The following is a 10299-nucleotide window of genomic DNA, read 5'->3' on the forward strand; positions in this document are numbered from 1 at the left end:
TTGGGGCCTCTCTCCCCCTTTGGAAACAAGGCAGCCCTTTGGGCCTTTCAGCTCTAGGGCAATGGAGCACACCCAGAGCAGAAGTTCGACCTCAGCCAGATCAGGCCTGCCAAGAAACTGCTTTTCACAGGCCTTCGTAAGAGGTGTTCCCGGAAGGCTGTAAGAGTACCTGGCAGAACGAGTTGTTTCTTAGCTTCAAAAACAGCTGGAAGCAACATGATTTGGGGCCTCTCTCCCCCTTTGGAAACAAAGCAGCCTTTGTGCCTGGCAGCTCTAGGCCAAAGTAGCACACCCAGAGCACAAGTTCTACCTCAGCCAGATAAGGCCTGTCAAGAAGCTGCGTTTCACAGGCCTTTGTATGTGACGTTCCCGGTTGGCTTTGAGAGCACTGTGCAGAGCCAGCTGTTTTAGCTTCCCAGAGAGCAGGAAGCAAGATGCTTTGGGGCCTCTCTCACACTTTGGAAATAAAGGCAGCCCTTTGGGCCTGGCAGCCCTAGGCCAATGGAGTACACCCAGAGCAGAAGTTCTACCTCAGCCAGATCAGGCCTTCCAAGAAACTGCGTCTCACAGGCCTTTCTCTGTCACGTTGCCGGTAGGCTGTGAGAGCACTGTGCAGAGCCAGTTGTTTCTTAGCTTCCCAAAGATTTGGAAGCAAGATACTTTGGGGACTCTCAGCCCCTTTGGAAACAAGGCGGCCCTTTGGGCCTGGCAGCTCTAGGCCAAAGTAGCACGCCCAGAGCAGGAGTTCTACTTCAGCCAGATCAGGCCTGCCAAGAAACTGCGTTTCACAGGCCTTGGTAAGAGATGTTCCCGGTAGGCTGTGAGAGCACTGTGGAGAGCCAGTTGCTTTAGCTTCCCACAGAGCTGGAAGCAAGATGCTTTGGGGCCTCTCTCTCCCTTTGGACACAAGGCAGCCGTTTGGGCCTGGCAGCTCTAGGCCAATGGAGCACACCCACAGCAGAAGTTCTACTTCAGGCAGATCAGTCCTGCCCAGAAACTGCGTTTCACAGCCCTTGGTAAGAGATGTTCACGGTAGGCTGTGAGAGCACTGGGCAGAGCCAGTTGTTTTTTAGCTTCCCAAAGTGCTGGAGGCAAGATGCTTTGGGGCCTCTCTCCCCCTTTGGAAACAAGGCAGCCCTTAGGTCCTGGTAGCTCTAGGCCTATGTAGCACAACCAGAACAGAAGTTCTACTTCAGCCAGGTCAGGCCTGCCAAGAAACTGCGTTTCACAGGCCTTTCAAAGAGATGTTTTCTTAGGCTGTAAGAGCACTGGGCAGAGCCAGCTGTTTCCTAGCTTCCCGAAGAGCTGGGAGCAAGATGCTTTGGGTCCACTCTCCGTCTTTGGAAAAAGGCAGCCCTTTGGGCCTGGCAGCTCTAGGGCAATGGAGGACACCCAGAGCAGAAGTTCTATTTCAGCCAGGTCAGGCCTGCCAAGGAAGTGCGTTTCACAGGCCTTTCAAAGACATGCTCCCGGTAGGCTGTAAGAGCACGGGGCAGAGCGAGTTGGTTCTTAGCTTCCCAGAGAGCTGGAAGCAAGATGCTTTGGGGCTTCTCTGCCCCTTTGGAAACAAGGCAGCACCTTGGGCCTGGCAGCTCTAGGGCAATGGAGCACACCCAGAGCAGAAGTTCTACTTCAGCCAGATCAGGCCTGCCAGGAAAGTGCGTTTCACAGGCCTTGGTAAGAGATGTTCCCGGTAGGCTGTAAGAGCACTGGGCAGAGCCAGTTGTTTCTTACCTTCCTGAAAAGCTGGAAGCAAGATGCTTGGGACCCCTCTGGTCGTTTGGGAACAAGGCAGCCTTTTGGGTCGGGAAGCTCTAGGCCAATGGAGCACACGCAGAGCAGGAGTTCTACTTCAGCCTGATCAGGCCTGCAAAGAAACAGCGTTTGACAGGCCTTGGTAAGAGATGTTCCCGGTAGGTGTAAGAGCACTGTGCAGAGCCAGTTGTTTCTTAGCTTCCCAAAGATTTGGAAGCAAGGTACTTTGGGGACTCTCAGCCCCTTTGGAAACAAGGCGGCCCTTTGGGCCTGGCAGCTCTAGGCCAAAGTAGCACGCCCAGAGCAGGAGTTCTACTTCAGCCAGATCAGGCCTGCCAAGAAACTGCGTTTCACAGGCCTTTCAAAGACATGTTCCCGGTAGGCTGTAAGAGCACGGGGCAGAGCGAGTTGGTTCTTAGCTTCCCAGAGAGCTGGAAGCAAGATGCTTTGGGGCCTCTCTGCCCCTTTGGAAACAAGGCAGCACCTTGGGCCTGGCAGCTCTAGTGCAATGGAGCACACCCAGAGCAGAAGTTCTACTTCAGCCAAATCAGGCCTGCCAGGAAACGGCGTTTCACAGGCCTTGGTAAGAGATGTTCCCGGTAGGCTGTAAGAGCACTGGGCAACGCCAGATGTTTCTTAGCTTCCCGAAGAGCTGGAAGCAAGATGATTTGGTGCCACTCTCTCACTTTGGAATCAAGGCAGCCCTTTGGGGCAGGTAGCTCTAGGCCAGTGGAGCACACCCAGAGCAGAAGTTCTACTTCGGCCAGTTCAGGCCACCAACAAACTGCGTTTCACAGGCCTTGGTAAGAGATGTTCCCGGTAGGCTGTGAGAGCACTGTGGAGAGCCAGTTGCTTTAGCTTCCCACAGAGCTGGAAGCAAGATGCTTTGGGGCCTCTCTCTCCCTTTGGACACAAGGCAGCCGTTTGGGCCTGGCAGCTCTAGGCCAATGGAGCACACCCACAGCAGAAGATCTACTTCAGGCAGATCAGTCCTGCCCAGAAACTGCGTTTCACAGCCCTTGGTAAGAGATGTTCACGGTAGGCTGTGAGAGCACTGGGCAGAGCCAGTTGTTTTTTAGCTTCCCAAAGTGCTGGAGGCAAGATGCTTTGGGGCCTCTCTCCCCCTTTGGAAACAAGGCAGCCCTTAGGTCCTGGTAGCTCTAGGCCTATGTAGCACAACCAGAACAGAAGTTCTACTTCAGCCAGGTCAGGCCTGCCAAGAAACTGCGTTTCACAGGCCTTTCAAAGAGATGTTCTCTTAGGCTGTAAGAGCACTGGGCAGAGCCAGCTGTTTCCTAGCTTCCCGAAGAGCTGGGAGCAAGATGCTTTGGGTCCACTCTCCGTCTTTGGAAAAAGGCAGCCCTTTGGGCCTGGCAGCTCTAGGGCAATGGAGCACACCCAGAGCAGAAGTTCTATTTCAGCCAGGTCAGGCCTGCCAAGGAAGTGCGTTTCACAGGCCTTTCAAAGACATGCTCCCGGTAGGCTGTAAGAGCACGGGGCAGAGCGAGTTGGTTCTTAGCTTCCCAGAGAGCTGGAAGCAAGATGCTTTGGGGCCTCTCTGCCCCTTTGGAAAAAAGGCAGCACCTTGGGCATGGCAGCTCTAGGGCAATGGAGCACACCCAGAGCAGAAGTTCTACTTCAGCCAAATCAGGCCTGCCAGGAAACGGCGTTTCACAGGCCTTGGTAAGAGATTTTCCCGGTAGGCTATAAGAGCACTAGGCAACGCCAGATGTTTCTTAGCTTCCCGAAGAGCTTGAAGCAAGATGCTTTGGGGCCTCTCATCCCCTTTGCAAACAAGGCGGCCCTTTGGGCCAGGCAGCTCTAGGCCAATGGAGCACACCCAGAGCAGAAGTTCTACTTCAGCTAAATCAGGCCACCAACAAAGTGCGTTTCACAGGCCTTGGTAAGAGATTGTCTCTTAGGCTGTAAGAGCACTGGGCAGAGCCAGTTGTTTCTTAGCTCTCCAAAGAGCTGGAAGCAAGATGCTTTGGGGGCTCCCTGCCCCTTTGCCAACAAGGCCGACCTTTGGGCCTTTCAGCTCTAGGCCAAAGGAGCACACCCAGAGCAGAAGTTCTACCTCAGCCAGATCAGGCCTGCCAAGAAACTGCGTCTCACAGGCCTTTCCCGGTCACGTTGCCAGTAGGCTGTGAGAGCACTGTGCAGAGCCAGTTGTTTCTTAGCTTCCCAAAGATTTGGAAGCAAGGTACTTTGGGGACTCTCAGCCCCTTTGGAAACAAGGCGGCCCTTTGGGCCTGGCAGCTCTAGGCCAAAGTAGCACGCCCAGAGCAGGAGTTCTACTTCAGCCAGATCAGGCCTGCCAAGAAACTGCGTTTCACAGGCCTTTCAAAGACATGTTCCCGGTAGGCTGTAAGAGCACGGGGCAGAGCGAGTTGGTTCTTAGCTTCCCAGAGAGCTGGAAGCAAGATGCTTTGGGGCCTCTCTGCCCCTTTGGAAAGAAGGCAGCACCTTGGGCCTGGCAGCTCTAGGGCAATGGAGCACACCCAGAGCAGAAGTTCTACTTCAGCCAAATCAGGCCTGCCAGGAAACGGCGTTTCACAGGCCTTGGTAAGAGATGTTCCCGGTAGGCTGTAAGAGCACTGGGCAACGCCAGATGTTTCTTAGCTTCCCGAAGAGCTGGAAGCAAGATGCTTTGGTGCCACTCTCTCACTTTGGAATCAAGGCAGCCCTTTGGGGCAGGTAGCTCTTAGCCAGTGGAGCACACCCAGAGCAGAAGTTCTACTTCGGCCAGTTCAGGCCACCAACAAACTGCGTTTCACAGGCCTTGGTAAGAGATGTTCCCGGTAGGCTGTGAGAGCACTGTGGAGAGCCAGTTGCTTTAGCTTCCCACAGAGCTGGAAGCAAGATGCTTTGGGGCCTCTCTCTCCCTTTGGACACAAGGCAGCCGTTTGGGCCTGGCAGCTCTAGGCCAATGGAGCACACCCACAGCAGAAGTTCTACTTCAGGCAGATCAGTCCTGCCCAGAAACTGCGTTTCACAGCCCTTGGTAAGAGATGTTCACGGTAGGCTGTGAGAGCACTGGGCAGAGCCAGTTGTTTTTTAGCTTCCCAAAGTGCTGGAGGCAAGATGCTTTGGGGCCTCTCTCCCCCTTTGGAAACAAGGCAGCCCTTAGGTCCTGGTAGCTCTAGGCCTATGTAGCACAACCAGAACAGAAGTTCTACTTCAGCCAGGTCAGGCCTGCCAAGAAACTGCGTTTCACAGGCCTTTCAAAGAGATGTTTTCTTAGGCTGTAAGAGCACTGGGCAGAGCCAGCTGTTTCCTAGCTTCCCGAAGAGCTGGGAGCAAGATGCTTTGGGTCCACTCTCCGTCTTTGGAAAAAGGCAGCCCTTTGGGCCTGGCAGCTCTAGGGCAATGGAGCACACCCAGAGCAGAAGTTCTATTTCAGCCAGGTCAGGCCTGCCAAGGAAGTGCGTTTCACAGGCCTTTCAAAGACATGTTCCCGGTAGGCTGTAAGAGCACGGGGCAGAGCGAGTTGGTTCTTAGCTTCCCAGAGAGCTGGAAGCAAGATGCTTTGGGGCCTCTCTGCCCGTTTGGAACCAAGGCAGCACCTTGGGCATGGCAGCTCTAGGGCAATGGAGCACACCCAGAGCAGAAGTTCTACTTCAGCCAAATCAGGCCTGCCAGGAAACGGCGTTTCACAGGCCTTGGTAAGAGATTTTCCCGGTAGGCTGTAAGAGCACTGGGCAACGCCAGATGTTTCTTAGCTTCCCGAAGAGCTGGAAGCAAGATGCTTTGGGGCCTCTCATCCCCTTTGCAAACAAGGCCGACCTTTGGGCCTTTCAGCTCTAAGCCAATGGAGCACACCCAGAGCAGAAGTTCTACCTCAGCCAGATCAGGCCTGCCAAGGAACTGCGTTTCAGAGGCCTTTGTATGTGACGTTCCCGGTAGGCTGTGAGAGCACGGTGCAGAGCCAGTTGTTTCGTTGTTTCCCAAACAGCTGGAAGCAAGACGCTTTGGGGCCTCTCTGCCCCTTTGGAAACAAGGCAGCACGTTGGGTCTGGCAGCTCTAGGGCAATGGAGCACAACCAGAGCAGAAGTTCTACTTCTTCCAGATCAGGCCTGCCTAGAAAGTGCGTTTCACAGGCCTTGATAAGAGATGTTCTCTTAGGCTATAAGAGCACTGGGCACAGCCAGTTGTTTCTTAGCTTCCCAATAGGTGGAAGCAAGACGCTTTGGGGCCTCTCTCCCCCTTTGGAAACAAGGCAGCCCTTTGGGCCTTTCAGCTCTAGGGCAATGGAGCACACCCAGAGCAGAAGTTCGACCTCAGCCAGATCAGGCCTGCCAAGAAACTGCTTTTCACAGGCCTTCGTAAGAGGTGTTCCCGGAAGGCTGTAAGAGTACCTGGCAGAGCGAGTTGTTTCTTAGCTTCAAAAACAGCTGGAAGCAACATGATTTGGGGCCTCTCTCCCCCTTTGGAAACAAAGCAGCCTTTGTGCCTGGCAGCTCTAGGCCAAAGTAGCACACCCAGAGCACAAGTTCTACCTCAGCCAGATAAGGCCTGTCAAGAAGCTGCGTTTCACAGGCCTTTGTATGTGACGTTCCCGGTTGGCTTTGAGAGCACTGTGCAGAGCCAGCTGTTTTAGCTTCCCAGAGAGCAGGAAGCAAGATGCTTTGGGGCCTCTCTCACACTTTGGAAATAAAGGCAGCCCTTTGGGCCTGGCAGCCCTAGGCCAATGGAGTACACCCAGAGCAGAAGTTCTACCTCAGCCAGATCAGGCCTTCCAAGAAACTGCGTCTCACAGGCCTTTCTCTGTCACGTTGCCGGTAGGCTGTGAGAGCACTGTGCAGAGCCAGTTGTTTCTTAGCTTCCCAAAGATTTGGAAGCAAGATACTTTGGGGACTCTCAGCCCCTTTGGAAACAAGGCGGCCCTTTGGGCCTGGCAGCTCTAGGCCAAAGTAGCACGCCCAGAGCTGGAGTTCTACTTCAGCCAGATCAGGCCTGCCAAGAAACTGCGTTTCACAGGCCTTGGTAAGTGATGTTCCCGGTAGGCTGTGAGAGCACTGTGGAGAGCCAGTTGCTTTAGCTTCCCACAGAGCTGGAAGCAAGATGCTTTGGGGCCTCTCTCTCCCTTTGGACACAAGGCAGCCGTTTGGGCCTGGCAGCTCTAGGCCAATGGAGCACACCCACAGCAGAAGTTCTACTTCAGGCAGATCAGTCCTGCCCAGAAACTGCGTTTCACAGCCCTTGGTAAGAGATGTTCACGGTAGGCTGTGAGAGCACTGGGCAGAGCCAGTTGTTTTTTAGCTTCCCAAAGTGCTGGAGGCAAGATGCTTTGGGGCCTCTCTCACCCTTTGGAAACAAGGCAGCCCTTAGGTCCTGGTAGCTCTAGGCCTATGTAGCACAACCAGAACAGAAGTTCTACTTCAGCCAGGTCAGGCCTGCCAAGAAACTGCGTTTCACAGGCCTTTCAAAGACATGTTCTCTTAGTCTGTAAGAGCACTGGGCAGACCCAGCTGTTTCTTAGCTTCCCGAAGAGCTGGGAGCAAGATGCTTTGGGTCCACTCTCCGTCTTTGGAAACAAGGCAGCCCTTTGGGCCTGGCAGCTCTAGGGCAATGGAGCACACCCAGAGCAGAAGTTCTATTTCAGCCAGGTCAGGCCTGCCAAGGAAGTGCGTTTCACAGGCCTTTCAAAGACATGCTCCCGGTAGGCTGTAAGAGCACGGGGCAGAGCGAGTTGGTTCTTAGCTTCCCAGAGAGCTGGAAGCAAGATGCTTTGGGGCCTCTCTGCCCCTTTGGAAACAAGGCAGCACCTTGGGCATGGCAGCTCTAGGGCAATGGAGCACACCCAGAGCAGAAGTTCTACTTCAGCCAAATCAGGCCTGCCAGGAAACGGCGTTTCACAGGCCTTGGTAAGAGATTTTCCCAGTAGGCTGTAAGAGCACTGGGCAACGCCAGATGTTTCTTAGCTTCCCGAAGAGCTGGAAGCAAGATGCTTTGGGGCCTCTCATCCCCTTTGCAAACAAGGCGGCCCTTTGGGCCAGGCAGCTCTAGGCCAATGGAGCACACCCAGAGCAGAAGTTCTACTTCAGCTAAATCAGGCCACCAACAAAGTGCGTTTCACAGGCCTTGGTAAGAGATTGTCTCTTAGGCTGTAAGAGCACTGGGCAGAGCCAGTTGTTTCTTAGCTCTCCAAAGAGCTGGAAGCAAGATGCTTTGGGGGCTCCCTGCCCCTTTGCCAACAAGGCCGAGCTTTGGGCCTTTCAGCTCTAGGCCAATGGAGCACACCCAGAGCAGAAGTTCTACCTCAGCCAGATCAAGCCTTCCAAGAAACTGCGTCTCACAGGCCTTTCCCTGTCACGTTGCCGGTAGGCTGTGAGAGCACTGTGCAGAGCCAGTTGTTTCTTAGCTTCCCAAAGATTTGGAAGCAAGGTACTTTGGGGACTCTCAGCCCCTTTGGAAACAAGGCGGCCCTTTGGGCCTGGCAGCTCTAGGCCAAAGTAGCACGCCCAGAGCAGGAGTTCTACTTCAGCCAGATCAGGCCTGCCAAGAAACTGCGTTTCACAGGCCTTTCAAAGACATGTTCCCGGTAGGCTGTAAGAGCACGGGGCAGAGCGAGTTGGTTCTTAGCTTCCCAGAGAGCTGGAAGCAAGATGCTTTGGGGCCTCTCTGCCCCTTTGGAAACAAGGCAGCACCTTGGGCCTGGCAGCTCTAGGGCAATGGAGCACACCCAGAGCAGAAGTTCTACTTCAGCCAAATCAGGCCTGCCAGGAAACGGCGTTTCACAGGCCTTGGTAAGAGATGTTCCCGGTAGGCTGTAAGAGCACTGGGCAACGCCAGATGTTTCTTAGCTTCCCGAAGAGCTGGAAGCAAGATGCTTTGGTGCCACTCTCTCACTTTGGAATCAAGGCAGCACTTTGGGGCAGGTAGCTCTAGGCCAGTGGAGCACACCCAGAGCAGAAGTTCTACTTCGGCCAGTTCAGGCCACCAACAAACTGCGTTTCACAGGCCTTGGTAAGAGATGTTCCCGGTAGGCTGTGAGAGCACTGTGGAGAGCCAGTTGCTTTAGCTTCCCACAGAGCTGGAAGCAAGATGCTTTGGGGCCTCTCTCTCCCTTTGGACACAAGGCAGCCGTTTGGGCCTGGCAGCTCTAGGCCAATGGAGCACACCCACAGCAGAAGTTCTACTTCAGGCAGATCAGTCCTGCCCAGAAACTGCGTTTCACAGCCCTTGGTAAGAGATGTTCACGGTAGGCTGTGAGAGCACTGGGCAGAGCCAGTTGTTTCTTAGCTTCCCAAAGTGCTGGAGGCAAGATGCTTTGGGGCCTCTCTCCCCCTTTGGAAACAAGGCAGCCCTTAGGTCCTGGTAGCTCTAGGCCTATGTAGCACAACCAGAACAGAAGTTCTACTTCAGCCAGGTCAGGCCTGCCAAGAAACTGCATTTCACAGGCCTTTCAAAGAGATGTTGTCTTAGGCTGTAAGAGCACTGGGCAGAGCCAGCTGTTTCCTAGCTTCCCGAAGAGCTGGGAGCAAGATGCTTTGGGTCCACTCTCCGTCTTTGGAAAAAGGCAGCCCTTTGGGCCTGGCAGCTCTAGGGCAATGGAGCACACCCAGAGCAGAAGTTCTATTTCAGCCAGGTCAGGCCTGCCAAGGAAGTGCGTTTCACAGGCCTTTCAAAGACATGTTCCCGGTAGGCTGTAAGAGCACGGGGCAGAGCGAGTTGGTTCTTAGCTTCCCAGAGAGCTGGAAGCAAGATGCTTTGGGGCCTCTCTGCCCCTTTGGAAACAAGGCAGCACCTTGGGCATGGCAGCTCTAGGGCAATGGAGCACACCCAGAGCAGAAGTTCTACTTCAGCCAAATCAGGCCTGCCAGGAAACGGCGTTTCACAGGCCTTGGTAAGAGATTTTCCCGGTAGGCTGTAAGGGCACTGGGCAACGCCAGATGTTTCTTAGCTTCCCGAAGAGCTGGAAGCAAGATGCTTTGGGGCCTCTCATCCCCTTTGCAAACAAGGCGGCCCTTTGGGCCAGGCAGCTCTAGGCCAATGGAGCACACCCAGAGCAGAAGTTCTACTTCAGCTAAATCAGGCCACCAACAAAGTGCGTTTCACAGGCCTTGGTAAGAGATTGTCTCTTAGGCTGTAAGAGCACTGGGCAGAGCCAGTTGTTTCTTAGCTCTCCAAAGAGCTGGAAGCAAGATGCTTTGGGGGCTCCCTGCCCCTTTGCCAACAAGGCCGACCTTTGGGCCTTTCAGCTCTAGGCCAATGGAGCACACCCAGAGCAGAAGTTCTACCTCAGCCAGATCAGGCCTGCCAAGGAACTGCGTTTCAGAGGCCTTTGTATGTGACGTTCCCGGTAGGCTGTGAGAGCACGGTGCAGAGCCAGTTGTTTCCTTGTTTCCCAAACAGCTGGAAGCAAGACCCTTTGGGGCCTCTCTGCCCCTTTGGAAACAAGGCAGCACGTTGGGTCTGGCAGCTCTAGGGCAATGGAGCACAACCAGAGCAGAAGTTCTACTTCTTCCAGATCAGGCCTGCCTTGAAAGTGCGTTTCACAGGCCTTGATAAGAGATGTTCTCTTAGGCTATAAGAGCACT

The sequence above is a fragment of the Equus asinus genome, unplaced genomic scaffold, assembly GCF_041296235.1.
Source record: "Equus asinus isolate D_3611 breed Donkey unplaced genomic scaffold, EquAss-T2T_v2 contig_195, whole genome shotgun sequence".
Classification (NCBI taxonomy): Eukaryota; Metazoa; Chordata; class Mammalia; order Perissodactyla; family Equidae; genus Equus; species Equus asinus.